The 18,518-nt window shown below is 37.3% G+C and overlaps 1 protein-coding gene and 1 pseudogene across 1 annotated transcript in view; both read right to left on the bottom strand.

The window, feature by feature from the left end:
* LOC132036746 (mitogen-activated protein kinase kinase kinase 1-like) overlaps positions 1–18,518 on the bottom strand; it is a 97,282-nt gene that overhangs the window by 77,061 nt on the left and 1,703 nt on the right. The gene's annotated exons all lie outside the window — the stretch shown is intronic.
* Positions 15,982–17,669, bottom strand: LOC132036748 (uncharacterized; annotated as a pseudogene).

Genomic DNA, 18,518 nt, shown 5'->3' with positions numbered 1-18,518 from the left:
CTAAATAATGAGTAACATATATATATATATATATATATATTTAAAATAAATAATTTAAATGAACAAATAGATTAACAATTCATAATCATTTACAACTTGTTTGGATGGTTGTTACCTGTTGTATTATATTATATTGTTAGTTTAAATACAATGTTTGCTTTGATTGTTACTTTAATTTTATTTTTATGTAACGACGAAAGGTCCTATTTTATGTAACCACTGATTTGGTCCTATACAATACAATACAACACAATACGATAAATGTCAAAACAATACATAACAATCATCCAAACAAAGTGTTAACAACATAATAATTCATTACTAATTAACTTCTTTCGATTCATAAACAATATTTAACAACTAATAAATTCATAATCAATATTTAACAAATAATCAATTAACAAGATAATAATTCATTAACAATTCATAAATAATTAACAAATTAACAACTCATAAACATATAACAAATTAACAATTCATAAACATTTAACAAATTAACAATTCATAAACATTTAACAAATAATGAATTAAACCAAAAAAAAAAAATCGGAACAGTGGCAAAAGCCACTGCCCAGTCCGAACAAGAACAAAAAAAAAATTGATTTTTTTTTTTGGAAAATAGCAAGGATTAAATGTTAAGCATGCTTAGAATATAATGTATATAACAAAATAATAACAAAAGTTCATAGTAGAAAACCTTAATCGAAGATTTTTTGTAGGTTATTTTAATCGAGTTGTCGCCGCTTTTTCCCAAAATTCGAACTTAGAATCTTGCTCCTTGACTTGAATATACCGAGAATCTAAACTTTCCAGATGAAATTTAATAGAAAATGACGTTTTTGGATGTGGGGACCACCTCGGTTTCGCATCCAATGGCATTTTCGACTTTTTTTTTTAACCACTGGAGGGACTAGTGGTGGAACCCGATGGGTTTAATGTGGAGTCCTATAGCGCAGTATTTTACTACGCTATAAGTGAGAGAAAGATTTCTATAGCGCAGTAAAATACTGCGGTAAAGCACTTAAGTACATTACGGTTAAATGCTTTAGCGCAGTAAAAAGGTACTTTGGTAACATTTTTTTTTGTTGGGGTATTTTGGTTCAAAATGGTTTTTTTAGGGGCATTTTGGTTCCGGACTCCGCAGACGTAGACACGTGATTTTTGACCCTCCCGGGACATTTTCACTGTCTTATTGATTAATTTTCCCTTTTAGTCTAATCTTGGACATTTTTAACTTTTATTTCTTTTTTAGTAGGTTTTAATTAGAGAATTTAAAAACCGCAAAAAAAAGAGTCTTATTTTATAATATAATAAGTTTTATTTTCATTTGTGAGAAAAGAAAGAAAATTTCCCAAAAAATACATTTTTTATCTATTTTTAGTTAATTTCCAAGTTAAAGATGGTAATAAAAAAGTATCGAGTAACTGATTATTTTTAATCTTGCTTTTTAAATTAGGAGTAGTATTGTTATCAATTAAATCAAAAATAGAACCAATAATGTATTGCCACTTGGCAAAATTTCACTCTTCCACACAAAAAGTACATTCTATTTTGGAAAGGAATATTTCATTCTTCTTTCCCAAGATATTTTTTTTACGCATAGACATTTTGGGAAAAAGAAAAAGAATGAACACACTCAAAACTCTACACCTAAACACACTATAAATAGCTAAATATAGAAACCTAATGGACCCTAGAGCCTACATCATAATCAGCCGCCTATACAAACAGGGAATTGAACCGCAAGATATTTTTCCAACTTTTTTTTTTTTTTTTTTTTTTTTTTTTTTTAAACTTAGCAATGAGCAACAGCTAGGGGAACTAGAGAAAACTCATCATAGAGCACTGTTCCCTCTCCTCCCGTCATCAGCATACACTCACCTATTTCCGTAGCCTTCTTCTCTACACAAAAAAAAAAAAAAAAAAAAAAGTAGGAAAAAACTCCAAAAACGAACCTTCATCCCATTTAAACCAGCAAAACCCATAAACCCACCTCTGCTCGTTCCAATTTTGTCCAAAGAACACAACTTTATGAGCCGTCGTTGTAGACCATTCACTCACTCACTGTTTGAACGGAGGGGTTGAGGTCCTGTTCGTTGAATCCGCCGAAGCACCGGTCGAGGTCCCCGTCCGGCTAAAAGTTTTGGTCTCTGCTTATTTTCAATTTAAAGGAATCATTCTACAGCATTTGGAGGTCTATTTTCTTACTCTTTTATTTCTAAATATCATGAATGAATGCTTATAAAGTCCTATACTGATTATTGATTACTGGGTTTGAATGTTATTTTAAGTATGTTAATGCGTTATCTTCTTGTTTGGTTTGTTCATTTAATACTCAGCAATAAGAGTTGGGATTTAACTAGCATGACAAAAATATGTTAAGAACAAGTACTGTCGCAATATGAATGTGCTAATCGCGTTTTCTTAGAATTAATATGATTAGGAGAAACATTTTTCAAAATCCACATATCATGGAGTATTATATTAGCTTGCTGATAGCATCCACGGTGGCATACGTTCATTAAAGGTGACAAGCTTCAACGGAAAATCAAAAAGATATTTTTCGTGGAAAAAGAGCCCAAGAATTATGACGAAGAGTGGGGTAAGTTCTACACGTATTTCAAGTTCCCAAAGTCCAAGAAGGAAAAAAATTTGCCCACATGATGCCCAAAAAAGATTCACATGGAGCTCATAAAGAGCCCAAGATGGACTACTTTACACGTGAGAATCATGCCCAAAGGGGGCTGAAATTCTCACGCCCAAACATGCACATATGACATGTATTTAGATGCCAAACATTATCCCATTATTCCCTTATTTTCTTGTTAGTTAATTTTAGGAAGAATTTTGGTATTATTTTACATGCTTTCCTAGTTTAAAGCTTCCTAGTTTAATCCTAATTAGGTTTTAGTATTTAATTATTTCCATAAAAGTAGATTCTAATCCCATTCTATTTGGGATAAGTTTCCCCTATATATAGGGGTGAATTTTATTATTTTCATTAGAAAAATATTATTATTATTGAGAGTTTCTCTATTTTACACTTTTGTGTGTAGCTACTTTGGATTTATCTTGCAACCTTATAAGAACGATTCTTTTAAGAGGTAAGATTAATTCGTACATGATATCTTTGGTTCTTATTCGTAAATTAAAGAAGGTAATTAGTCTTATACTAATTATTGTCTCTAATTTCTTCGAAATAAGGGTCTAGATCACCTTTTGATATAAATTCTTGAATTGACTCTATTAGTATCATAATTAGTCTTAATCCACTAATTTTGAATACTAAGACCAATTAGGGTTCTTATCACTTAATCTTGAAATTTAGAGATTTTATTCTTGAATTTCGCCTATCTTTATATTCTTATCTTTAATCTTCGTATTTTCGCTTCCGCATTATAATTTTATTTTGTTCAAGTAACCCGATTCTTATCACTTGCCTTTCTTAAAGAATCTAAAAGAGATGATAAAAGTTAACCAAGTTGGTTCCCAAAAGGAACTTCTATCATATTCCAGTTGCTTTAATATAATTAAGTTGTTTTACTGATGTCAATATTTCATTGCCTTTTCATACTATAGTTTTGGATTGTTAGGATATGTAGGATTATTATCTTGTTTGGACATTTACATGGCTTCGTATTGATTCTTTTTATTTCGGATATTAAATGGGGCGGAGTTTTATTTCGGCTAGGATAAGACAAAGTTTTGGGCCAAGACAATTATCTAAGGCCCAATTTAATTTTAATTGTGAGATAAGCGAGAAGGGGTGTGAATCATTTCAAACCCCGTTATCAAGTATAAAAGAAGAGAGCGGAAAAATCAATTATAAGGGAGTGAGATGGGTTGCGAACACGTTTCAAAACCCATTGCCAAAGAGAGAGAAATGACTAAAATGATAAAATAAAGCGTCTCAGATTTAAGAGACGAATAATCCTTATAACGGTAGACTCTTTAGGCGCGTCTTAAATTGTGTTGACCATGTGGACAGACCTGTTCTTTGGTTAAATGCATATAATTAAAGAAAAGTCATGTGGGTCATCCCGCTCCTTGACCCTCTAATAATAATTGTGTTGACCATGTGTACAAACCCGTTCCTTGGTTAAATGCATATCCGCTCCGTGACCCTCTAATAATAATTGTGTTGAGCATGTAGACAGACCCGTTCCTTGGTTAAATGCATATAATTAAAGAAAAGTCATGTAGGCCATCCCGCTCCTTGACCCTCTAATAATAATTGTGTTGACCATGTGGACAGACCAGTTCCTTAGTTAAATGCATATAATTAAAGAAAAGTCATGTGGGCTATCCCGCTCCTTGACCCTCTAATAATAATTGTGTTGACCATGTGGAAAGATCAGTTCCTTGGGTAAATGCATTTAATTAACGAAAAGTCATGTGGGTCATTCCGCTGCTTGACACTCTAATAATATATAATTACTGGAAGACCTTGCGTGCATATACGCTCCTAAGTTTAAACAATTAAAACACTTTTTTTTCGAGAATTAATTATAACCAAGTATAAGTCGGTAAAAGCGACCATGCTAGAAACGCGAGACTCGGGGACCTAATACCTTCTCCCCGGTCAATAGAATTCCTTATCCAGTCTTTTATTTTCGCAGACCAAAAATAAAGAGTCATTTCCTTTTGATTAGGAATTCAATAAGGTGACTTGGAACACCAAAACTCAATTCCAAGTGGTAACTCTAAAAATCAAATAATCCATTCTCAAAACCGTCACTTCAATTGGAAAAACCCTTTAATAATAAAACCCGTGGCCTCGGGGGCGCGAAAAATGAGTGTGACAATGAATTATTTATCCATTTTGTCATTTCGTTCACTTGATTGAAAATAATGAATTCAAAAACGAGTTAGCAAGTGCTATTTAAGAAACTAAAAACAAACTCAAATGACAATATATACATCACAGTATATCGGGCCTTTTTCGTTGAAGCTAGACAAGCTAATTAATAACTTGATATCGTTGGAGACAAAATGATACTTTGGGGCATCATTTTTGGCGGTCTCCTCAACCAATGACATGAATACCAAGAGGTACTGCACTATACTATTTGCTTTCTCTTTCTTCTCGGGATCCACAACTATATAAAAAAATAAAATTAAAGAAGCACACTTGAAAAGAATGGTAATACCCAAAAATAATAAGTTCTACACATCAGCACAACAAATAAAGATGCACACTTTGATAGGTGTAATTTCTCGAAGGCCTTGTGTTTAGTGTAAAAATAACAAAATCTAATTATATTGCTAAGCCGGTTTAGTCAGTTAGTATGTGTAATTGAATTAGCCTATTCTTTTCAATAGTTCACGGATCCGTGTAGATACCAATAATGATGTGGCCAGTTGGCCTTTTTGAGTTGCTGTGAATATTGATAATACATTATGTTTAAATTATTAAAGTTGGCATGGGTTTTATGCAAGAAAAATAAAATTCAGAGATATGAAATGTATAGTAGGAGAAAATAATCCTACTACATGGGTTTTCAATCCTTTTTTAAGTTTTAAATAATCTTCGGGCCATCGACATCATAACTCTACTAAAACAGATTTCTAAAAAAATCCACCAATCGTTGGTCGATTTATAGCTGGTCGGTATAAAAACCAACCAACCGCACTTGGTCATTTTTTTTTTTTTAGAACGATCGAATTCGGTCGTTTTTTTTATGGCATCCAACCTTCTTACTATGTCAAGGGCATTGGATGGTGCGCTCGGCATTCGGACACAATCTAAACCCAACTTGACAATTTTGGCTTCTATTTGGCTGTTGCATCCACTATTCTTCAACTTTTCTATGATAATACTTTAACCAATTTCTATTTTTTTAATTGTGGGTACAAGATATTCGTTGATTGTACTTGGGTTGTTGATAATTTGAAAAAGCATCATTCGATAACTAAATATATCAAAGATTCCACATGTCTCTTTCATAGTACGATCAAAGTACAGATCGCAATTTGCCTTGTCAAACCTATGTAACACTGGCTTAAATACCTCTTGAGCTGAGCCAAAATCGCACACGAGTGCACAACCATCATCATCATCAATTAGAATATGCCTGGTTTCAAATTGCAAAGAACTAGAAAACTGGTGTCCACTAGATGCAGGCATATACGATTTCCCATAACAACTTCAGTGTTTTTGGCCAATTCACTGCTGGGATGTTTGCTAGTAGATCCCCGTTTTTTTTTTCGCAAGAAAACCAAGAACATCGTTAACTCTCAATCATGAATCAGCTTGTCATGCCCTTCTAGTTTGAGGAAAGATTTATGTAGCAAGTCTCCATGCATTGTAAGCTCACTGTCAAAGCTCAGGTTCTCTATTGACTTTCAATACATACTCGCCTTGGGGCGCCATTGCTGCAATATCCATAAAGCGAGACACGAGTTCTTGCAACCAAATTTTCTTCTAAAAACTTGTGAGAAAATCAGGATCATTCGCCATCTCAAAATCATATTTGTGAGGGCTATACATCAATTTAGGATCAGTTGGGCATTCAAGCGCTCAAGATAGGCCCTGTACCCCCTCAAAGTTTCACATACACTAGAGTGATACAAATTGTCTATGATTATTGCAGTTCCAAAAAGCTTAGCATCAAGATATGATGGGCAGTGAAATTTTTTTTACCACTTGCTTCACAAATGACCCTCATCATATCACTTCGAGCTTCTTGTTAGGACCACGAGCCTTAGCCCTCAAATGCCAATTTTTTGTCCCGATCGCAAACATTTGAGTGCGTAGATATTCTTAATATCATTTAATCATCCTCTCAATATCTACCAAGTCAGGAAGAGGAGGAATGCCCCGTAAGTGTCCATGTTGTATTTTCTTGGTCTCAAATCTTCAATTGTACGGAATATACTCTTTCCAAAGTATATACAAGGTACAATATCGTGATCATAGTCAACTCTATCCAAAGTCAATTTGAGATCATGCAAACAGACCATTTTACAGAACTGCATGTATCCCAGCAAGGACAATAAATCGGGATCAATAGTGGGAAATTTCGATCCCTCTAGATTGATATCCACAATTCTAACATTTCATTTCATGGAAAACTCTTCTGCCATTCTTGCTATGCAACTTTTTCCTTGGTAAAATTTCTTCAAAACTACAAATTTCGACCAAATGGGACCTTTGACCAGAACTACAGCAGCCGCCGTCGACCAAAAAACTCGTCGGAACTCGAGTGCGACCTTGGGGTTCAGTCAGGTTCTACTGGTGGTTTACCGATGGTGGAGGAGAGGTTATTTAGGGGTGTTTGCCAGGCAGCCTGGTTGAATGCAATGCTTAGTGAATGTTTTTTCCGGGGCATTACAAAAGATAAATTAAGAAAGATTGTTTACTTTTCGACATTAAAAAATTTAGAACTTTTAATTAAACCATTCAAAATTTTATATTAATAAAAAAAAAATTGTGGTAAATACGATAATATTATATATAACAAAACATAATTACAAATAGGATGCAACACTTTGGCTGCACCATTGTTTGGAATTCTTACAGAGGAATAAGCATCACTCCCTGTTTTTTAAATACTTTTTAGCAACAAAAAAAAAAAAAAAAAAAATCATGTTAGCATAAGTCCATAACAAACGCACCATAATGTTTTTAGATCTGCTTGTGGGGTGATTTCTAAATCTCGTTAAGACATAAAATAAAATAGTATGTGAGGAATGGAACGTAAATTACGTTTTCTTTTTCATGCTGATTAATAGATTAGTGAAAAAGATCCAATTGAACAGGATTTGCCAGAGGGTCATATATAAGGATCAAATTGTCACATTGTAATTAGTTCTCAAACTAATTCTCAGTTTTCATCGGCCAGAGACCACCAAAAATATAACTGAAACCACGCAAAATTAGTTTCTTTAATCTGAACTACGAATTTAGACAAGTTGATGAAATGATAAATTACCATTACAAAGGCCAATTAATAGAATAAGTTATCTTTTTAACATGAAAATAAAAAGGGTAGGAGGAGTCATAATCAGTGTCTATATTGAATCTTCATCAACCAAAGATAATTCACAAAATAGATCTAATCCATTCAAGAAAAGAATTCATCCAAATCCATTTTCAACAAGGCCTAGCAATGCAAGAAAGAGAGGCTATGATCGTCGGGCACAACTTCTAGCCTATGCAAATGAGTTAAGGCATGGCAATTATCAACAACTATCATGGAAGTCTCACAATCCATCACACCAAAAAAGTCTCACAATCCATCACACCAAAAACACAAGGTAATTATTAATAGCATTCAATCAAAATGGTGATGAAATGTTTTTTTCTTTATATTTATTTATTTTATAACAAGAAACCGTCGAGCGCCCGCCGGTGCACAGTGCGAAATTCAGTGGATAATGGATCTGTCTCTCTACCTTCTCTACTTAAATACTCTCAGAATTTTGCTCATAGTAGGATTCAGTGCCGCAGCAAGAATTTTCCCAGAGGAAAGTTAAAACATAAAGAATTTTTAAGTACACAAAAAAGTTGAAGCGATTCAACATATAGTATATATAAAACATAATTACCTATCTACATAGTGTAATTTATCGCGCTCTTGGATAAGGGTGGACTGGCTCCAACACTAATACGATTAGAATTAATTATTTACTGCTAATTCATATATCATGTGTTGTGCTCTTATCATTGAATCAAAGAACTGGGATCTAGTGGAATTCTTTATTTCTTTTGGTTGGTACGAATTGTGTTTTCTTGTTAGTAGGACTAAAAACTTTGTACAGAAATGGAGATGGACAAGAAGGATTAGGTCGTCATTTTCCCATTTGTTTCGTAGAAAAGATAAGCAATGGAGGTATGAACACATTGGAACTCAAAGCTGCAGAGGAGAAGAAGGAAGACTACTCCATTTTGTGTGAGTCTTGCTATTATTCCTTATAAAAAATAATTATTATTTGTATTTTGATACAATATGATTTGCCTTGTTAACTATGGTTTTAAGTTATAGACACATTGATAGTATAAAGAATTTTTATTAACTTATTATAGAAAGTTCCTACTTTATTTTCTGGAGTACCATATCAAACATGATACGAAGAATTATTACTACTTGTTTGTCAATTTAAGTTGATGATGTAAAATAAAACTTATATACCATGAGTACATAGAACTTAAACTCTTAACTAATTTGTGATTTTTCTGATGTGTGTTGCAGAATAGATTGAAGTGCTTCTTCAAGGACATCTTAGGTGCCTGGCAATTCACTAAGCAATCCTGACGATCAAGTTATTAAACGGAAAATTAAGCCATAAAGCTTCCTATGATTGTTTCGCATAATTGAATTTTTGAAGTTTCTTATATAGAAGTAAATTTGATTTTCCTGTTGTGCAAGAATTTCAAATTCATTTTCAGTTATCACTTGTCGAAAACAGAAGACAGCTAAATGCTTGTGAATTATGATCCACAAATGGCTAGTTTTGTTATCAGATTCGGAAAATGCTCCTAAATGACCATGAATCGTATATGTACATTTGCTCAGTGTTAAACTAACTCTCTTGTCAGTTGTCATCAATAATCAATTTAAAAAGAGTTAATTACTCAAACACCTCTATATTATGAAAATCCAAAAATTAGGGAATGCATCGATCAGATAATAATATATTCTAGTAGTACCATGACAAAACGTCTTGATTCTTGAATATGCATTTTAGAGCATACATGCTAAAAAGAACATCAACTTGAAACTTCTCTGATTGAAACTTCTAACGTAAATAATTATAAACAAAATGAAAACAGTCAAAAGGTTTAAAAACAAACAAAAAAAACAAAAAACAAAAAAGGCCTTTTCCATGCTCTTCTTCCTTGAATCTCTTCTCATTGAGAGATGCGGTATTGCCGAGAGATAGATGTTCTGATTTTCCATTGAAAAATATGCACTATAGTGTTATTTTCATAAGTCAGCACGACAAGAATTCGTTTAGATTTTCTCTCGATAAGAAACTGTATGATCTTTTCCCCTATTATAAAGAATCTGTTGTGACCCATGTCGCTGACGTGGAGGACACCTCAACCGCTGATGGGGACACACACACTCAGCAGGTGGTTGAAATTAAGAGACGTAGCAAGCGCGTGAGAATTCCATCCACAAGATTAACTGATTTTGTTGTGGGAACAAAGTGATGGAAACGTGGGTGTAGTGCAGCAGAATATATTATAAGTAGTTAACAGCAGTTGTATTAGGGTAGGGAATTGTTAAGCAAGTTTCTATTTCTCATCTCTTCAATATCTCTAATCTCATCCCCCTGTTTCTTCTATATTTCTATATATTCCGTTACTATTTGCAAGTTGCAAGTCACTTTTAAGCTTTGTAATTCAGTGAATTGGGTTTATTACAATCAGTTGATTTCTATTTGTGTGTTGAATTTCTAGTTTGTTTCATTGGTGCTTTCATCCAGAGTTCTTTTAATGGAGGACCAAACCTTACTCAAGGCACTCGTTGAAGAATCGGTTAAAGAAGCAAATGATTCCTTCTCTAAGGAACTAGCAGAAATTCGTGGTATGCTATTGGAGGTTGTTAGTAACAAGGCGGCCATGGGAAATCACCGTCGTGATCCAACCATGGAGGTCACACGCCAGATTCATACTCCGGCGGCACCTACTGTCCGTCAGAAGCCAGCATCAGTGGAGTTTGGCCGGTTTCGGGGTGTGAACCCCGAGGCTTGGATATTTCAAGCAGAGCGCTATTTCGATTTTTACGGTATCGAGGATGACCAGAAACTTTCTATGGCATCTTTCTATCTAGACGGTGAAGCTCTAGAGTGGTACCGGTGGTTATTTCGGAACAAGCAACTAGTGGGTTGGACACACTTTGCGGAGAAAGTTCGTATTCGTTTCAAGGAGAAGGGACTCGAGTCGGCAGAGGGGAGACTAGCGAAACTCCGGCAGGTGAGCACGGTTTCAGAGTTGCAAGGGAGGTTCGAAGCCATTGCTAATGAAACTGATGATGTCTCCGACCAGCTCTTGGTGAGACTCTTTATTTCTGGACTTAGGGAAGATATTAAGAGCTCAGTCTTGAGTCATGAACCCAAAACATTTGAAGAAGCACTTAAGCAGGCCCATATACATGAGCGCCGAATCCAGGCTGAAAAAGGACCAGCCCGACCAGTGTTTTCCAACAAAGGTACACCCCTGTTACCTAGTCCAAATTCATCATCATCCTATCAAAGTCCCTCGTCTACAGTCGCTGGCAACAACACTTCTGCCCAAGCTGCATTAAGACCACCTCTGAAGCGTCTCACACATGCGGAAATCCAAAGCCGCCGTGAGCGTGGACTCTGTTACTATTGTGAGGAGAAATATACAGCCGGTCACAAATGCAAATCTCCTCCCCGGCTACTGCTTCTCACGGATGATTCCGACTTTGACCAGACCTTACAAGTACCATTCGTTTCTGATGACATATTGGCAGAAGAATTGCAATGTTTAGAAGTCCAGGACCAATCAGCTATTTCCTATCATGCCTTGGCCGGTGGAAATTCTTCTTCCACGCTTCGATTTCTTGGCCATGTGAATGGATCTCCGGTTCAAGTCTTAGTGGACGGAGGAAGTGACCATAACTTTATCCAGACAAGAGCTGCGAATTTCCTGCAGTTATCAATTGAGACCATCCCGAGTTTTTTGGTGGTTGTGGGCAGTGGTCAGCGGCTACGGTGTGATGGAGTTATACGCCAAGTTCCGCTCTCAATCCAAGGTTGCAATCTCACCCTTGACTTGTATGTATTGTCGTTACATGGCGCAGATGTGGTTTTGGGTGTATCTTGGCTCTCCACCTTGGGGCGAGTGGTCACTGACTATGGACAACGCACATTTGAATTCAATGACCAGGGGTCTACTATTTGTTGGAAGGGGTTGGCACCCTCCAGTGCTCAACCAGTACAATTGCATAGCCTCCGGCGATATAGGGCCACTGATGCCATTTCATCTTATTATTGCTTGCAGATAGTGCCCTCTACGCTTGGTACTGATGGGTAGCTTAATCCTGCCCTTTTCTCCCTGCTGGAATTATTTGACGATGTGTTTCAGAAACCGCAAGGGCTACCGCCATCTAGACCCCAAGACCACGCAATACATTTGGTGGATGGAGTAGAACCAGTCAATGTCAAGCCGTATCGCTACCCCTATTTTCAGAAGCAAGTCATGGAGAAATTAGTCACAGAAATGCTCCAAGAAGGGGTGATTCGAGCCAGTACGAGTCCTTTTTCTTCACCTGTGCTGCTGGTGCGAAAAAAAGATGGTACGTGGCGGTTTTGCGTAGATTACAGAGCCTTAAATGCAGTCACCATTCGAGATAGGTTCCCAATTCCTACGATTGACGAGTTATTTGATGAGCTATTTGGTGTCGTATACTTTTCTAAACTCGATTTATTGTCGGGATATCATCAAATCCGAGTTAGATCAGAAGATGTGGCAAAGACATCCTTTCGGACTCATGACGGGCATTACGAGTTCCTAGTAATGCCATTTGGATTATCTAATGCTCCGTCAACATTTCAGGCTACTATGAATGAGGTGTTCAGACCATATTTGCGTCGATTTGTCCTTGTCTTTTTCGACGACATACTGGTGTATAGCCCATCGTGGGAGGAGCACTTGAAGCACTTGGAAATAGTGTTGGACTTGCTGCGACAGAATAAGTTGGTTGCTAAACGAAGCAAATGTCAGTTTGGGCAAACTTCGGTCGATTACTTGGGACATGTGATCTCTGATCAAGGTCTAAGTGTGGATCCTGCCAAGATTTCCTCAATACAACAGTGGCCAGAACCTAAAAATGTGAAGGAAGTGCGAAGTTTCCTTGGACTTGCGGGATATTATCGGCGATTCATACACCACTATGCAGCCATTGCTGGGCCTCTCACGGACCTCCTTCGTAAGGATTCCTATCACTGGACAATTGCAACTCGTACAGCTTTTGAGACTCTCAAAAGCAAACTCAGTTCTACACCTGTGTTAGCGCTGCCCGATTTTACTCAAGAGTTCCAGCTAGAAACTGATGCATCCGGACAAGGTATTGGGGCAGTGCTCGCGCAAAAAGGGCACCCTGTGGCTTATTATAGTCGGAAATTGAGCAATAGAATGCAAGGAGCATCCACCTATCATAGAGAGATGTTTGCGATAACCCAGGCGGTTAGCAAGTGGAGACAATACTTGCTTGGGAGGAGATTTACCATTTACACGGACCAGCAATCCCTCAAAAACTTGACGAATCAAACAATTCAAACTCCGGAGCAGCAAAAATGGCTAAGTAAGTTAGTTGGTTTTGATTTCCAGATTATTTACCGCCCCGGGAAATTAAACGAAGCTGCTGATGCTCTCTCGCGAACTAGCGAGGCAGCGTTCTTAACTATCACTGTCCGAGGATACGATCTTGAGTGTGAGCTCAAAGCACTAAACAAGACTCATCCGGAATTAGTGGCTCTACAAGAGTCTATACAAGACCCCTCTTCTACTGATTTGGAATTTCAATTTCGGAATGGTCTGCTATTTTTTCGGGGTCGCTTGGTTATCCCTACTGACTCTTCCTTGCGCCAAAGATTGCTTCATGAATTCCATGGCACTACAGTGGGTGGTCATGCCGGGGTTGCTCGTACTTATCATAGAATATCTTCCAATTTCTATTGGAAAGGTATGAAGAAGGATGTACAAAATTTTATATCCACCTGCCAAGTCTGCCAACAAATGAAAGATTCACACCATCTGCCCGTAGGCCTACTACAGCCCTTGCCCATTCCTTCTATGGTATTTGAAGATATCGCGATGGATTTCATCACATGCTTGCCTAGTTCAAAAGGAAAATCTACCATCATGACTGTCGTGGATAGGTTGTCCAAGTATGGACACTTTATTGCTCTTCCCTCCACTTTTTCTGCACAGTCAGTCGCGGAGGCCTTCGTGGTCGGCATCATTCGTCTCCATGGACCCCCAAAATCTATTGTTACTGATCGCGACCCTCGATTCTTACATATATTTTGGCAAGAGCTGAACCGTTTACAAGGCACAACGTTGGCTATGAGTACAGCCTATCATCCTCAGACGGATGGACAATCTGAGGCTTTGAACAAATGTGTGGAGCAATACCTTCGTTGTTTCGTGGCTGATGACCCCAACAAATGGGTCGCAATGTTACCTTGGGCAGAGTATTGGTACAATACGTCCTATCAGTCGTCGGCAGGGATGACACCCTTCAGAGCATTGTATGGAAGGGATCCGCCTACGGTTGCCCGTTACATCTTGGGCAGCAGTCCTAGTGAATTAATTGAGACATATTTGGTAGATCGCGATGCCATCTTGGACCTCCTCAAGGCTAATCTGATCCGAGCACAGACACGAATGAAGGCGCTGGCTGACAAACGACGCCTGGAGGTGACTTATCAGGTAGGGGATTGGGTTTATGTCAAACTGAAGCCTTATCGCCAGAATACCGTGCGTCTTCAACAACATCCGAAACTGGGCAGGCGCTACTTTGGACCCTTCAAAATCATTAAACGCATTGGTGAGGTTGCCTACAAGTTGGAGTTGCCCGATGATGCTCGTATACACCCGGTATTTCATGTTTCTTTGCTCAAGCAATGTACTGGAGAACCAGATCAACAACATGCACCGCTTCAGCTCACTGGTTTGGCTGATCCGGGTCCGGAAACGTCTCCGAACCTTGAGGACAAGGTTCTTTCACAGGATGGAGGTATTGTTGTGACCCATGTCGCTGACGTGGAGGACACCTCAACCGCTGATGGGGACACACACACTCAGCAGGTGGTTGAAATTAAGAGACGTAGCAAGCGCGTGAGAATTCCATCCACAAGATTAACTGATTTTGTTGTGGGAACAAAGTGATGGAAACGTGGGTGTAGTGCAGCAGAATATATTATAAGTAGTTAACAGCAGTTGTATTAGGGTAGGGAATTGTTAAGCAAGTTTCTATTTCTCATCTCTTCAATATCTCTAATCTCATCCCCCTGTTTCTTCTATATTTCTATATATTCCGTTACTATTTGCAAGTTGCAAGTCACTTTAAGCTTTGTAATTCAGTGAATTGGGTTTATTACAATCAGTTGATTTCTATTTGTGTGTTGAATTTCTAGTTTGTTTCAGAATCAATTGAAAAAGAGATTAGTGCTCCAATACCATTTTTTGATATTCATCATATGTTTGCTTGGGGATCACTTACGTGATGAGGCTCTTTTATTGGGATTATATGTATTCTGTCAACTAGAAGAGTAATTCTTTTTTCCATTGGGTATAACTTCAACTATTCACAGGCCATCAATTAGCTAATCGTCTGACATATTTTAGTTCATTCCTCCCTTTCATTTTCTATTTGCATGTTATAATTGAATTCTATGCTTTAAAACACAGAACCTCCTTTTTTGCACTGAGCATAAAAAGAAAAGTAAAATTCATCAGCATGAGACTATGCGATTGGTTTGCATATCAATCAAAGTTTTATCCGCCAACCCCTAAAGCAAATACCACGCATATATCATCTGTAATTAAAAAGAAAGTAAAAACGGTGCAATAAGGTATATGCATCTAATCCATTTTTTTGTTATATATCGTATCAATTGATCATCAAAAGTAACTATGTTCCTATATTAATTGTTATGGGTGTATTTGGTACGAAAGAAAATAAAAGATTTTCATATTTTCTGGTGTTTGATTGAAAAAACAAAACATTATTGTCCCAAAAACATTCATATGTAATCTACCAAACATAATGAATGGGGGAGCAATGGGGCATTGGGGTCAAGCTGGGGCGGTGGGGGGTGGGGCATTGAAGGGTTAGAAGAGAAAATGAACTTTGAATCTCAAATATAGAACTTGTTTTCCCTACTTCCACTAGGAAAGTCATCATCTTCCTAATTGAGGCATAATTAGAGATGAGGGGAAAAAAAAAAGGAAAAATATAAGCCCCCATGGAGAAGGAACAAGAATCATAGAAAGCACAGAACAAAGACAATATATACAGGCAAAATATTACTAGTTCATAGTTTAAGGAAATTAACACCAAGCACAAATGTCGCGCCCTTCTTTCCTGAAGGATCGATATATCCAATGAGAAAAAAAAATTCTCTGAAGTTACCTGATTTTATGAAACTATCGCCTAATTCATGAAATTAAAGCATCTAGGAGTAGGGAGGAGGGTTGAATTTACTTTACTATGCAATCTGGTTCCCATTTACAGGCAACTAAAGGAACTCCAAATTGCTGCAAGCAGTGTCATCAATCCCAAAAACCTGCAGGAAAAAAATGGTTAGGAACGGCAACATGGATGTCTCACACATTTCTCTATGTGTTGTGACAAAGAAAATCATAGTAAAACAAACATGCGTCATCATCCCTACCACTCTTGAAAACCTTTTTTCCTGATAAATCACCGAATTCTGCTACTGGCTCGATGACGTTGCCGCCTTCTTGATCTTCCCAATAAGAGCCTGCTGTGAAGTCGAGAGATTCTGTTGAAAACATTAGATGCAGCCCCAGTGCCAGAATGATGGGCGAAAAAATCATCCGAATCAAATGACTGATAGCCATCATCGAAAAGATCATCGGAGTGGATATTATCATCCCAGCGACTGCCAAAAGATTCTGACCTAAAAATACTCTAATCGAGATGGTTATCCAATCCAAAATTGTGGAGGCCTCCGAAATTACCCTCTATTACATAATCTCCCATTACAATTGCCCCAGGCATGGCAGATCTGATTGTGCTAAACACATCGTTCAACTCTCTCTCGTGCTCAAGCTTCTTCCATTTCTCTGCAAGTGAAGGGTCTACTTCAAGGGTGCGTGCTGAAGGATGCTCCCGTCTTACATGTTTCCTTAACTTTTTGTACGTTCCAACAAATGAGCAATTTTCATGCATGCATGTTCTCTTCTTTGCTTTTAGATGCTTACATGCAGGTTCCACAACCGTCCAACCCTTTCCTGTCCACGACAGAGTGGGCATAGGAGTTGAGCTACCGAATCCCCAGCAAACAAACCTGCTCCTGACGAGCAATTAGGATCATCAGTTGACAGCAACCCTGGTTCAGAGCCCTCAATTGAAGTGACTTTAGTATATGCTTTCTTGTACTGCGCAACACATTTTGAGAAACGATAGCTAGGAGCGCACCTATAAGGACAACACCCCTTGTCATAAGAAGAGCACAGCAGCAGCACTGCATTGTGAGGGTGCTCCATGCAAACTGCGCAAGTTGCCCCTTCCCATTCTTTCTTCTCTGATGATTTTGGTCGTTTCTCCTTTTGGTGAATCGTCTTGCACATTTTTGAGCGGCAAGACAGCAAATCATGGTGATGGAAATCAGTCACCTGTCGCACCTTGCTTGGTTTTGTCATTTCTAGAGAAGAAGATATTATCCCCACCCACAAAATAAAGGGAACAAAGAAACCAATGGGAAAGGGTGGGGGGCAGGGGAAGAGGTTAGTAAACCAGATTTTTGCTAAACGAGCAAGATTAAACTATTACAAATAATAACTGGAGAGAATGAAATAGATATCATGCAAGGTTTCAATGTTTCACAAACTCTGCACTTTGACCTTGGGCGCTTTCATATATGTTGTTCTTGAAACAGATAAACTTGCTGCCTTTGATGAAAGAAAACTAGAGGATAAAGATATTTCTTAAATCACCTAAAACTTTCGTAGGTAGGGAGTTTCGAACTTGAGACCTTCATTATGAAAGCCCCATGCTCAACCAACTGAGCCATCATTGCGGGTTCCATAACAAGTATTTTTCCCAATTTTACAATGCCTTGAGAGTTTTAACAATTAGCAAATGGGATTTTTACAAAAAATATACAACCCAACATCAGGGGCGGATGGAGCATTATAATTTGGGGTTCAATTGAACCCCAAACTTTTGATGCGGTGTACAAATTTATATGTAAAAATTTACAATAAATAGTAGATATGAACCCATAACTTTAGAAATATAATGGTTCAATGTTAAAAAATTTAAAAAGTTGAACCCCAAGAGTTTAAATCCTACATCCGCCTCTGCCCAGCATAATATATTAACACCTACATAGCCATATTTTCAGTTTACATTCACATAAACAACTTTATTTTTTGTAACAGTGCTTATACACACGGTATACAACATTATACGACATATACCACTTACGGTAAACAATGTGTCCACCTTGTATAACGGTGTATACGAGGGTTTAAACGAAAACTGGGCTAAACCAGGTAATTAAGGGAAAACTGGGCTAAACCGGGTAAATGCATGGTGTACTTTTCCTTTGAATATGGATAAAAAAAGATTATAAAATTAAATGCACAGGTCCATGGAAAAAGTAGTCTATCATATTTTCAACAAATAGAACAGTGAGCAAAATAACCCAACCTGTAAACACTACCAAAACCTAATCAATACAATAGAAATGAAATCTAGTCAGGCACAAATAAATCCAAATCAATTTTCTCAAACACAGATATAATTAAATACAAATATATATACATCAAATTAGAGCAGGAAACA

This window comes from Lycium ferocissimum, chromosome 11 (genome assembly GCF_029784015.1).
Source record: "Lycium ferocissimum isolate CSIRO_LF1 chromosome 11, AGI_CSIRO_Lferr_CH_V1, whole genome shotgun sequence".
Lineage (NCBI taxonomy): Eukaryota > Viridiplantae > Streptophyta > Magnoliopsida > Solanales > Solanaceae > Lycium > Lycium ferocissimum.
The sequence above is the reverse complement of the archived record's forward strand: the minus strand, read 5'-3'. Positions and strand labels throughout refer to the sequence as shown.